Source organism: Sorex fumeus, unplaced genomic scaffold, assembly GCF_029834395.1.
Source record: "Sorex fumeus unplaced genomic scaffold, SorFum_2.1 ptg000054l, whole genome shotgun sequence".
Lineage (NCBI taxonomy): Eukaryota > Metazoa > Chordata > Mammalia > Eulipotyphla > Soricidae > Sorex > Sorex fumeus.
In genome coordinates, this window is record NW_026606111.1 from 5225754 (window position 1) to 5239069 (window position 13316).

Consider the following 13316-nt stretch of genomic DNA (forward strand, 5'->3'; position numbering starts at 1 on the left):
TTGCCTATCTTTCTGCATTTTCAAAATGTATGTACCTAAGCACATTACTTTAAAGTATCGACATATCCAGTTAAAAGAAGGGAGGTTTTATTTTTTATTTTTTGTAATTGATTTCACCTTTTCTTCTGAACATCTCACACTTGATTTCTGGGTGTTTTTTTTTTTTTTGCCTTTTTTGGGTCACACCTAGCGATGATCAGGGGTCAATCCTGGCTCTGCACTCAGGAATTACTCCTGACGGTGCTTGGGGGACTGTATGGGATGCCGGGGATTAAACCTGGGTCTGCCGCCTGCAAGGCAAATGCTCTACTTGCTGTGCTATCCCTCTGGCCCCCACACTTGATTTCTGTACATTCTTCTGGTCTTACAAGAGATGCAGTTGTGTAGAAACGAACCAGCAAGAAGATATGTTTTTAAACAGCTATGTAAATTTTTAAAAAGGCTTTTGGAAAATAAACAATCATTTTCAATGAGGTCTCCCAGTTTGCACTCTTATCTTTAATGTGATATCTCCCTTATACAGCAGCCCGAATGATGTTTAAAGTATAAGTCAAGGGGGTATGGTGCCGCCAGCAGGTCAATCTGTACCTGTAAGGCGGGTGCATCAGCAGCCTCATGGCTCCTTCAGACTTCCAGATATCCCAAAATTGCTGCTGTGCCTTTGGCCAGGCCCCCAAATCTTGTGGCAATCTTTACCAAGAAAGTAAATGACCAAAAGTTAGGTATGTGGGAGACACACCCACAAACCACCTCCGGCTCAGCTATATAATTGGAGGCATGGCCTCTCTGGTTCCTGATTGAACTCCTTAATGGCCATGATCCCAGAGACTCAGAAAGGAGTCCCAGGAGGAAAAGGTGCTGTCCCTCTGCCTGCTCCTCCTCCCGAGGCCATTGGACAGTCAGGTTTGGCCCCGCAGTGATGAGACACGCGGGGCCTCATGGGATGGGGCTGGAGCTGGCCCTTTCCTCCCTGTCCCAAGGAGACCCCAAGTTGCCGCCCACAAACAGCCTATCTGACTCCTGATCAAGCTACTTAACGGCCATGATCCCAGAGACCCAGAAACAAAACTTGAAACCAAGCGGCTTTTGGCAGAACTGCGTCTGGATTGCGCAGTAGGTTACTGTTGTCGGGCCACCCAAGGGGGAAAGGGTGCTGTCCCTCCTCCTGCTCCCCCTAGGAGGCTCAGTGGCGCCATCTTCCAGAGGCCATTGGACAGTCAGATTCGGGCCCGCAGTGACGAGACACATGGGGCCTCACGGGATGGGGGTGAAGCTGGCCCTTTCCTCCCCACCCCAATGAAACCCTGAGTCCCTGCCCACGAACAGCCTCTCTGGCTCCTGATCAAACTGTTTATAGCCATGATCCCAGAGACTCAGAAACAAATCCCGAAAAGCAGCTTTTGGCAGAAATGTGTCTGGTCCTTGCAGTAGGTTACCGGCACTGGGCCATACCAGGTGGGAATAGGTTTTGTGCCTTGGCCTGTTCCCCTGGTGACCTTGTGGCCACCATTCTCCAGAGGCCACTGAACAGTCAGGTTTGGGCCCTCAGTGACGAGACACATGGGTCCAGTCCTTTCCTCCCCACCCCAACGAGACCTTGAGTCACCGGCCATGAACGTCCTCTCTGGCTCCTGATCAAGCTGTTTAATGGCCATGATCCCAGAGACTCAGGAACAAATCTCAGATCCCAGCAGGTTTTAGCAAGAAATCCCTCCAGATTTAAGTGTTAAAATTTTGGAATATCAAAATTGCGTGGCCACTGCTGCAGCCACGTGACATCATACATTATTCGTAACCAGCAATAGAAAACAAATTGTCTACTGTTGCCTTTTTGGCAGATCTGAGTGTTGGGGTAAATTCGCAAATAATAATGGTGGGCGTGGTGTCGAAATGTTGAATGTAATCAAAGTATAGAGAGAGTAATTTGGAAATCATCTGCTCCACATCTAGGGGGAGGGTGTTTGATGGGATATACTGGGGATTTTGGTGGTGGATAATGGGCACTGGTGAAGGTATGCGTGTTTCATTGTATGACTGAGACTTAAACCAGAAAGCTTTCTAACTGCTTTCATGGTCATTCAATAAATAAAATTATAAAAAATGGAAAAAAAAGTAAGGTGGAGTTCATGCACAATTCAATCAGCCTAATCAGTGGCTGAATAAATAGCAGTATTCCTACATAAAAAAAAGTATACATCAGATTATCCCTCTTCTTAATTACCCTAACACATTTCTCCATTTAAAAACCCTCACTCCGCAGGATGCAGTTCTTTATATTACTAGTAATTTATTTATATGGTAGTCCTAATTTACCAGAAGTGTAAGAATTTTTATGATATCTGGTTTCTTTTTTTAGGTAAAATGAGGGGGAGAGTATAAATCTGAAAAATCTTTAAAATATTTCTTTTCAGATAGAAATCTTGCTAGGCAACTCTCTTCCTTTTTGAAGAATAGAATACAAGGACTTTAGAGACGAGTTTACTTTTCTTTTACCTATTGAAGGTTTTTTACTCTTCCTTACGGGTAGTTGGAGAAAAATATGTGAATATGTGAATCTGGGGAGACAGAGAGACAGAGAAAGCTTAGTGGGGAAATTCAATAAGAAGTAAAACATGGATGGATGTAAAAAGTGGGGCACACCAAATCATTAAAAAATATATTTGTTGGGACTGGAGAGATAGCACAGCAGGTAGGACGTTTGCCTTGCACACAGTTGACCTGGTTTTGATTCCCAGCAACTCATATGGTCCCCTGAGCACTGCCAGGAGTAACTCCTGACTGCATAGTCAGGAGTAACCCCTGTGCATCGACAGGTGTGACCCAAAAAGTAAATTTATGTATATATATATTTGTTATAGTAAAATTTTATAAATTGAGTTCTGTAAAAGAGTAATAAAATTACATCAATTAGTATCATTTTATTAATTATACAGTTTCTCCCTGAATTCATATAATCTTTCTACAAAGAGCTAAAAATGTATTTTAAAGCATTAATGATATGATATTATTGGACAATGTGTCTATAATAGACATTAATTATATGGTATTAAACTAATCCACAGCAGTTTTTAAAGGTACAATAGCCCAATAAAGCAACTGAAACCTAATTGCTACTCTAAGAATTTAGAATTAAAATTAGCTTAATAATAAGGAATTTTTTTAATAAGAAAATAATCACAAAATACTTGCTATGACGTAGTTTTTCACTCCAAGGACAATTAAAAAATACATAAAATGAATTTATTACTCAGACCTTGGCACACAAATATTGGTATTAAATTTCTTCTTTTCTAAGATGTCTTGTGTGGTTTTCAGAGCCTTTTGTAAGTCAGCCACTAGAGAGCAAACTTCTTCTTTTTATCACACTATAGTTTTATTTAAAAAAAATAAAAACCCACATACATATCTGCACTCTAACACCACCACATTATCTCAGACTGTAAAATCTGATAATATAGCCTTTGGATGCCTGGGGCAGTGGGCGGGGGGATGGAAGTGGGAAATTTTAAGGCGTTTATATTAAAAACACAGGAAAAAACAAGATAAGATGTTGTAATGCTGAACTACCTTCCTGGAGTGAAAATGAAACCTTTCGTTAATGGAGCATAAAGTCTTATGTTTCATCCCATGTAATAAAATATGATAGGCATTGTTTGGTCTGACAGGCATCTTGGGCCTTTTTTCAGGCAAGAGTCTCTAGAGAGCTCAAAGAAATGATACCGTATTCAGGTGAAATGTAGATAAATTACATTGTCAGCTATCTTTACTGCTTTCAGTTCCAGAGGCTTGATCCAGGCAAAAGAAAGCTGCCAGCTGAGAAGCATTCACATCTATTAGACAAATCCCTACTACTAACATCCCTCTCAGTACCCCAAACCTCATCACCCAAGCAGATCAGTTTATTAAGGAGTAGTAGAGAATAGAGGAAAATATCCAAGGAACAATAGGGGATTTACTGCATATAGAAACCCCAGCTTCCCAGGACCCAGAAGATATTTTTTCAGCCAGATTTTTGGCCATCAAGTGAATACACCTGCTTTTTTTCCAGTGGGTTACTTACAACTGTGCACATAATCCTGAGGGCTTAGGCTAAACGAGATCTTTGAAATCAAATTTCATCTCTGTTGTCTGACTTCAGGATATTTGAAGACTTATAGTCTAGAATTCACATTCTTGGGATATTAAAAAATCCTAATATGGATATTTGAATTACATTACAAAATTATTCAAGAAGAGAGATTCTAAAAATTTCCTAAGGAACATTCAGGATTTATTGGCATTTCCAGTTAGAATTCTTAATCAAAATGACCCATTGAGATTGCCAAAACTTGGACAATTTGGTCTTGAACAAAGTCAGATTCACAGAGTTTGATCTAACACTTCATTCTCTAGGACCTTCTGTCCAGAGGTCTCAATGGGTATTGTTCACCATTTAATAAAAAATCAGCTCTCGTTGCACGCCTGCTGAGTACTCAACACAATGACAATCCTTCTCAACAAAGATGCTCATTGTCACAACAAAGATACTCATTGTCTTCCAGGATGCTGAGTACTGAAGCAAACATTAAGAGCAACCAGTGTCTTGTGTTTACAGGACTCATATTTAGCAAGAGACACTAAAGTAAATTATTCACAAGATGGATGTTAGATTCTCTAATTTGGAAGTGGAAATGAGATTCTATAGTGACAGGATGCCAGAAAGTTCCTATTCCGGTGGCATCATTTGTTGTTGAGGAACTGACTCATGGAAAAGATGGTCATTTACTGGAAATTAAAGATTTTTATAAGACCTTCCTTCCTTCCTTCCTTCCTTCCTTCCTTCCTTCCTTCCTTCCTTCCTTCCTTTTTTCTCTTTTTTCCTTCCTTTTCTCTTTTTTCTTTCTATACTGTTTATGATCCAGTTTCTCACAAACATTATCCTAACACCACACCCCTGCCAGAGCATCTGCTTTCTTCTACCATTTGCAAAATTATTCTTATCATTACTGGAGTGATAGCACAAGCAGTAGGGCGTTCGCCTTACAAGCGGCCAACATGGCCGACCCGAGTTTGATTCCTCCGCCCCTCTCGGAGAGCCCGGCAAGCTACCGAGAGTATTCGATATGCCAGACACAGTAACAACAAAGTCTCCAAAGGAGACGTTACTGGGCCCGCTCGAGCAAATCGACGATCAACGGGAGGGCCTTTACCTTTACCTTACTGTTAGATATCTATAGCAGTGATTATTTTTCTCACAAGGGGGCAAAGTTTTGAGGCCAGTGATCTTTCTGACTACCAAAACCCTGACTTCACAGGCATGAAGAAATTCCCTTTCACACTTCTGAGTCAGTGCAGGGCTGTGAGTGAGATATGTACCTGCAGGCAGCAGACTGCCACTTGGTAGCTGTGTGGCCTGAAACAATTCATTCTACACCTCAGAGCTTGGTATAGTCTTCTATAAATGTCGAGTAAATACTAGTGCCTGTTCATGCTCTCCTCTGCAATCCAGCTGGGACTGGGCGTTTTCACAGACCTGTGGAGAAACCTAACAAAACTTGGAACACTGATAGTTCAACAAATTCCTAAGAAAAAAACTTGTCTGCTAGACCTAAGAAAGAGGCAATCAGGCTGGTAGGTAGATGTGATGTCATTAAAAACTGAAACCTCAGGGAAAAGGGGAAAATGGGGTCCGAATTCTGTCCCATGAATACTTTACTATGGTCCAGTTCTATGCAGCTTCTTAGAGGGTGTGTGTGTGTGTGTGTGTGTGTGTGTGCGTGCGCGCGTGCGCGCGCATGCATGTGCACATGTGTGCCCATGAATATGTGGCTGTGTGTGTGTCCATGTATATGTATGTATGAAAATTTCAGTTTTACAAGCAAACAAATGAAATCTTACAGGATATAAAAAATGTATTTAAAAAACTCTTAAAAACTCTGTACTGGGAGAATTTCCTCTGTAGTCCTTAAACAGGTTGTTACTCAATGGGAGATGTGTCTAAATGTTTTGGTGAACTGGTAATTCCAAGGCCATAGACCAGTACTGACACCTCCAGGGATCCAGGGCTTATGTTTGGTTCTTTGGCATAGGTGTAGGTGTGTGCTAATGTGGTGTAGTTGTATGCGGATCCTCACCCAACAGAAGCAGCAGCCTCGTCTGATACAACAGAAACACTTTTGAGACAGCCCCAAGCAATGCCCCAGATATTTGAGCTCTTTTGCCAAGCAGGATCCTGCAATTACAGGAGAGTGGAAGTCAGCAAAAGGAAGTCTATGACCCCATGCTACTCAATTTGTAACCTTCACACAGCAGCTGTTGGGGGCCACATCAGTTTCATTTGAATCCCGATTGTGATTCAGCAATTTCCATTGAAAATGAAGGTCAGAAAGGATGTTGAAAAATTCTCCCTTGCCTAAGAGAGTAATCAGTCTTCCTATGAATGGTTAAAAAATATAGATATGGCGGGGGGCAGGGGGGAGGAGGGTTGGAGAGATAGCACAGTGGGTAGGGCATTTGCCTTGCGTGCGGCCGACCCGGGTTCAATTCCCAGCATCCCATATGGTCCTCTGAGCACCACCAGGGGTAATTCTTGAGTGCAGAGCCAAGAGAAACCCCTGTGCATTGCTGGGTGGGATCCAAAAAGCTATATATATATATATATATATATACATATATATGTATATATATCACTTAATCACTTAATCACTTAACTTCCCGTTAGTCATCGATTTGCTCGAGCGGGCGCCAGTAACGTCTCCATTTGTCCCTGTCGTGTCGCGTGCTAGTGTAGCCCAATGGCATCTGTTCGCTCTGGGAACATGAAGAGCCTCAAACCGATCGTTCATGATCTTGAGGAAGAAGTCTGACCATCTGGTAGGTGGGTGGCCACGTGGTCTTTTGACATCCTGTGGAATCCAGTCGGTAACAGCTCTAGTCCAGCGGTCCTCTTTAAATCTCATTACGTGACCAGCCCATCTGATTTTTGACACCTTGGCAAATGAGACAGCATCCTTGATTCTTGATCGTCGATGGATGTCGGAACTCCGGATTCTTTCTCTCATTTGAGTGAAATGTGATATTCCAAGCATAGCTCTTTCTATTCTTCTTTGGGAGACCTGAATAGCGTTCTCATCCTGTTTGTATAGGGCCCAGGTCTCTGAGGCATATGTTAATGCAGGAAGAACAGTGGAATCAAAGAGATGTGCCCGGAGCCAGAGGTTCTTCGTCCTCTTAGCTATTTCTTCGACGTTCTTGAAGGCGTTCCAAGCCGCTCTCTTCCTCCTGCGCAGCTCGGGTGCCAGGTCATTTGTCATGTTGACTTCTTGACCTAGGTACACATAGCATGTGCATTCGGAGATGGTCATTCCGTTGAGAGCGAATGGGGCATCAGGAACGAAGCTGTTTCTCATAAACATTGTCTTCGTAAGATTCAGCTGTAGTCCTACCTTTCCACACTCACGGTCAAAGTTGGCCAGCATTAGTGCCGCTTGGCTGATGTTTGGTGTTACTACAAGACCAAGATGTGTATATATAAACTAGATAAAATGATAAGCTTTTCAGTGATAAATATTTTTGATATATTATTTATAAGGTATTTTTATGTGTTTCCACCCAGATTTTATAGTAACAAAACATGTATTTTTGGAGGTCGATAGATTTGATAAATTTCCCTAAATAGTAATAACATTTAAATTAATTTTTCTCTACTTCACTTAAATATTAGCATGCATCCTTTTATATGGATTGCTATAACACTTTTAGTCATATTTATTTTTATTTTGGCATAATATGAAATCACGACATGCAAATTTTCTGCAAAAAGAAATAGTGCAAAGTGACACTAAGAAAAAGTAGTAATCTTTTCTCTACTCACTCTTAGCTTCTTTATTCTTATCTCCAAAAGATCCATTTTCAATTGCTAAATACTCTCTTATTTTGACAATGGTTAGTTATTGAAAACTAATGTTAATATTCTATTACTTTTTCATTTATAGAAATAATTTCATTTAAATTTAATACATTGAGGAAGAAAGACTAACTGATTTCAATGTTCTCTTTTATTTCTTGATCTTCCTTATGTCATTATATTTTAAATAAAAGCTAAGAGTATATTTAGTGTGTGACGATTGTTATAGAAATGTTATGTGAGTATACCATCATTATGTATTTTTTGTTGCTGCTTTTTAAAGTTAATTATTGTCATTTTCATTACATTTTTCCCCCTTTCTTGACCACCCCCCGCCCCCTTGCCTTTTTTGGTTGTGCTGAGATCACACATTAAGTTGTGGGGCCTGCATGTGTAGTGGTGGTATTTACTATCAATCTCTCACTTTGCTGTGTTGTCAGAACTCAAAGGCAGGAGGGGTGGTAGCCCATATGAGCTCAGGCCCATAGCTTCAGGTCCGCAAGGCAAATGCTGTACCACTCAGCTTTTCCAAGGCCCCTCAATAATTGTCATTTTTCCTTGTTTACATTTTTTGACATATGGTAAGTCCTCTTACCTTTCAATAGCTCTGTAAAATGCTTTCTATAGAATTTTCCACATGGTCAAACCTGTCATATAATCTGTCAGTTCTATTTTATGGTGTAGAAGCAATGTGACCTGCTGCTCTATGTTAGACTGGCAATTCTGAAAGTTTGGAATCTCCAGGTTCTTTTTATTTTAATTTAATTTAATATTTTTTTTTATTCTTCAAAACAGCTTCATTTTGTTTATTTTGCTTTCTGACACTGTGCTTGTGCCTTCAACACTTTCTCGACTATTTCCTGCTTCTCAATAAGGAAAGCGCACTTGATCCTGTCTTGGGCATCCTTGGCACACATTGATCCACCATAGGCCTGGCTGACATGCTTTTTTGTTTTGGATAGCCACTTCAGAACATTAGACCTCATTGCCTGAAATCCTTGAAGCTGGCTGGGGCACACGCCACAGGCAGACTTTGGTGCCTTCTCAACTTTTTGGTATACAGGTAAACGATTCTATTTCCAGGGGTTCGGGACAGCTGGGTTTTGTTGGAGGTGGTGTTGAAGAAGAGTTGACGGTGGTATATCAAATGCTGTACCATTCTGAAGGCCTCAAAGACACCGTCCCGGAAGATGCTTATTTTAATTTTTTTTTTTTTTTTGCTTTTTGGGTCACACCAGGAGATGCACTGGGGTTACTCCTGACTCTGCACTCAGGAGTTACTCCTGATGGTGATCAGGGGACCATATGGGATGCTGGGAATCGAACCCAGGTCGGCCGCATGCAAGGCAAGCACCCTACCTGCTGTGCTATCTCTCCAGCCCACTTATTTTAATTTAATTTAATTTAATTTTTTTGAGCATTTTTTCATGTGACTTTTGACCATTGAAATTTCTTCTTTGAGGAAGTTTATGTTCATTTCTTCTCCTCATTTTTTAAAAATTTTTTATTAGTGAGACACCATGAGGTACAGCTGTAGACTTATAAATTATTGTGCTTGGGTTTAAATTATACAATGATCAAATACCCATCCCTCCACCAGTGCACATTTCCCACCACCACGGATCCCAGTACCCATCCCACCCCTCCATCCCCCCATCCCACCCTGCCTCTGTGGCAGAGCATTCCCTTTTGTTCTCTCTCTCCTATTGAATGTTGTGCTTTGCAAAAGAGGCAATGGGTGGCAATCATGTTTGTTCTATAGTCTACTTTCAGCATGCTTCTCCCATCCTAGGAGGATCCTCCCAACACCCTTTATTTGGTGCTCCCTTCTCTATCTGAGCTCCCTTTTCCCCTAGCATATGTGACTGTCCTCCAAGCCATAGAGTAAAATTCCTGGTACTAATCTTGCCCATTCTTAGCTATTAGTCTCCTATTTTGTTACTTTATGTTCCTCAGATGAATGTAATCTTTCTATGTCTATCCCTTTCTTTCTGAGTCATTTCACTTAACATGATACTTTCCATGTAGTACCACTTGTATGTAAATTTCATGACTTCATCTTTTCTAACAGCTACATAGTATTCCATTGTGTAAATGTACCAAAGTTTCTTTAACCAGTCATCTGTTCTCGGGCACTCAGGTTTTTTCCAGGTTCTGGCTATTGTAAAGAGTGCTGCAATGAACACACAAGTGCAGATGTCACTTCGACTATACTTTTTTGCCTCTCTGGGATAAATTCCCAGGAGTGGTATTGCTGGGTGAAATGGGAGCTCAATTTATAATTTTTTGAGAATCGTCCATACTGTTTTCCAAAAGGACTGAACCAGTAGGCATTCCCACCAGCAGTGAAGGAAGGTCCCATTCTCACCAAATCTGTGCCAGCACTGGTTGCTTTTGTTCTTGTGGATGTGGGCCAGTCTCTGTGGTGTGAAATGATATCTCATTGTGGTTTTGATCTGCATCTCCCTGATGATTAATGATGTGGAGCATTTTCTCATGTGCCTTTGAGCCATTCAGATTTCTTCTTTGAGAAAGTTTCTATTCATTTCATCGCCCCATTTTTTGATGGGGTTGGATGTTTTCTTCTTGTGGAGTTCAACCAGTACTTTGTATATCCTTGACATCAACCCCCTTGTTGGATGTGTATTTGGAAAATATCCTTTCCCATTCTGTAAACTGTCTTTGTATTTTGGTCACTGTTTCTTTGGAGGTGCAGAAGCTTCTTAGTTTAAGATAGTCCCAATTGTCCATCTCTGTTTTCACTTGCTTGGCCAGTGGCATGACATCTTTGAAGATACCATTAGCTTCAATGTCATGGAGGGTTTGGTCAACTTTGTCTTCAATATACCTTATGGATTCCAGTCTGAAGTTGAGGTCTTTAATCCACTTTAATCTGACTTTTGTACATGGCGTTAGGCAGAGATCTGAGCCCACTTTTTTGCTTGTAGCTGTCATGTTTTGCCAGCACAACTTGTTAAAGAGGCTTTCCTTGCTCCACTTCATATTTCTTGCACCCTTATTGAAGATTAGATGGTCATATGCATGGGGGGAGATGTCAGTATATTCAACCCTTTCCCACTGGTCTAGAGCTCTCCCTTTGTTCCAGTACCATGCTGTTTTAATTATTAATGCTTTGTAGCAGAGTTTGAAGTTAGGGAGGTTGATTCCTCCCATTTTCTTTTCCCCAAGAATTGCTCGCCGGAGCAAGATAGCCACAAAAAAACACCTGTCTTCGAAAACTCTTGAGTTTATTCGCCAGCGTGGTTTGGCGCATGCCTCAGGCAACCGCAAGCTAATGTCCGAGCTTGCAAAGCAGTGCAGAGATGTGATCAAGGAAGACCTCAAAGAGAGAAGAGCAGAAGTGCTGGTATATGCGGCAGAAGCCGGGAAAAGTATTCGTAGCGCCCGCCTTTTTTTCGCCAAATACAAGACCAAGATGACTGCCTGTCCTGATGGGTCCATCACATCCTCCAGAACGGAAATGGAGAAGATTTTCCATGACTTCTACTCAAATCTCTTTGATAGTGATGTCCACTTGCCAACATACCAAATTCCACAGGATGGATATGTCATTCCCAACGTTCTCCCTTCCGAAATCCGACACGCCATTTCGTCGGTAAAGAAACAAACAGCACCCGGCCCAGAGAAGGTCAGACCTGAACACCTGAAGAACCTGCCGTCAGTACTCATCAATACACTGGCTCGGCTCTTCACACGCTACCTGTCTGAATGCAAGGTTCCATCCCAATGGAAAACCAGCAGGACCGTACTACTGTTCAAGAAGGGAGACATTCATGACATTGGCAACTATTGCCCGATCTGCCTATTATCGGTCATCTACAAGTTGTTCACTTGAGTCATCCTAAATAAGATTGGCAGAACACTAGATGAAGGACAACCATGCGAGCAAGCCAGGTTCCACAAAGGATTCAGCACCATCGACCATATCCACACGATAACCAAGCTCATTGAGGTTTCTCAGGAGTTCAAGATGCCGCTCTGTCTAACGTTCATTGATTTAAAGAAGGCCTTTGATTCTGTTGAGATGGAAGCGGTCATTGAAGCCCTAGCCAATCAGGGCATTCAAGCCCAATACATCAAGATCCTCTGTGAGCTGTATTGCAGACTCACTACCAGGATTTCACCATTCTACAAAGAAGTAATCGTTGATGTCAAGAGAGGGGTTCAGCAGGGTGATACCATTTCACCGAAACTCTTCAGTGCCACCCTCGAGAACATCATGTGATGACTGTAATGGGAAGGAATGGGAGTGAAGATAGATGGTCGGCAACTACACCATCTCCGCTTTGCTGATGACATTGCTTTAATAACACCAAACATCAGCCAAGCGGCACAAATGCTGGCTGACTTTGACTACAGCTGAATCTTACGAAGACAATGTTTATGAGAAACAGCCTCGTTCCTGATGCCCCATTCGCTCTCAACAGAATGACCATCTCCGAATGCAACAGCTATGTGTACCTAGGTCAAGAAGTCAACATGACAAATGACCTGGCATCCGAGCTGCGCAGGAGGAAGAGAGCGGCTTGGAACACCTTCAAGAATGTCGAAGAAATAGCTAAGAGGATGAAGAACCTCTGGCTCCGGGCACATCTCTTTGATTCCACTGTTCTTCCTGCATTAACATATGCCTCAGAGACCTGGGCCCTATGCAAACAGGATGAGAATGCTATTCAGGCCTCCCAAAGAAGAATTGAAAGAGCTATGCTTGGAATATCACGTTTCACTCAAATGAGAGAAAAAATCTGGAGTTCTGACATCCGTCGACGATCAAGAATCAGGGACGCTGTCTCGTTTGCCAAGGTTTCAAAAATCAGATGGGCTGGTCACGTAATGAGATTTAAAGACGACCGCTGAACGAGAGCTGTAACAGACTGTATCCCACGGGATGTCAAAAGACCGCGTGGCCGCCCACCTACCAGATGGTCATACTTCTTCATCAAGATCATGAACGATCGGTTTGAGGCTCTTCATGTTCCCAGAGAGAACAGATGCCATTGGGCTACACTAGCACGCGACAGGGACAAATGGAGACGTTACTGGCGCCCACTCGAGCAAATCAACGACTAACGGGAAGTTTAGTGATTAAGTGAAATGTTTGGAAAAATTCTCTAGTGATCCATCTGGACCTGGGCTTTTGTTTTTGGGAAGACTTTTGATTACAGTTTCAATTTCCTTGATGTTAATAGGTCTATTCAGATACTCTAGATCTTCTTGATTCATCTTTGTTAGATTATAGGAGTCCAGGAATTTATTCATTTCTTCTAGCTTCTCTTGTTTCGTGGTATACAGACTTTCAAAGTAGTCTCTGATGATCTTTTGGATTTCTTTGGTTTCTGTTGTGATATCCCCCTTCTCATTTCTGATTCGGTTTATTAGGTTTCTCTCTTTTGTTTCTTTGTGAGTGTTG

At 41.8% G+C, this 13316-nt stretch overlaps 1 pseudogene; it reads right to left on the reverse strand.

Annotated features, from left to right (window-relative positions):
* Nucleotides 1-8691: 8691 nt before the first annotated feature.
* On the reverse strand, nt 8692-9044 carry LOC130033559 (60S ribosomal protein L34-like; annotated as a pseudogene).
* Nucleotides 9045-13316: the final 4272 nt, after the last annotated feature.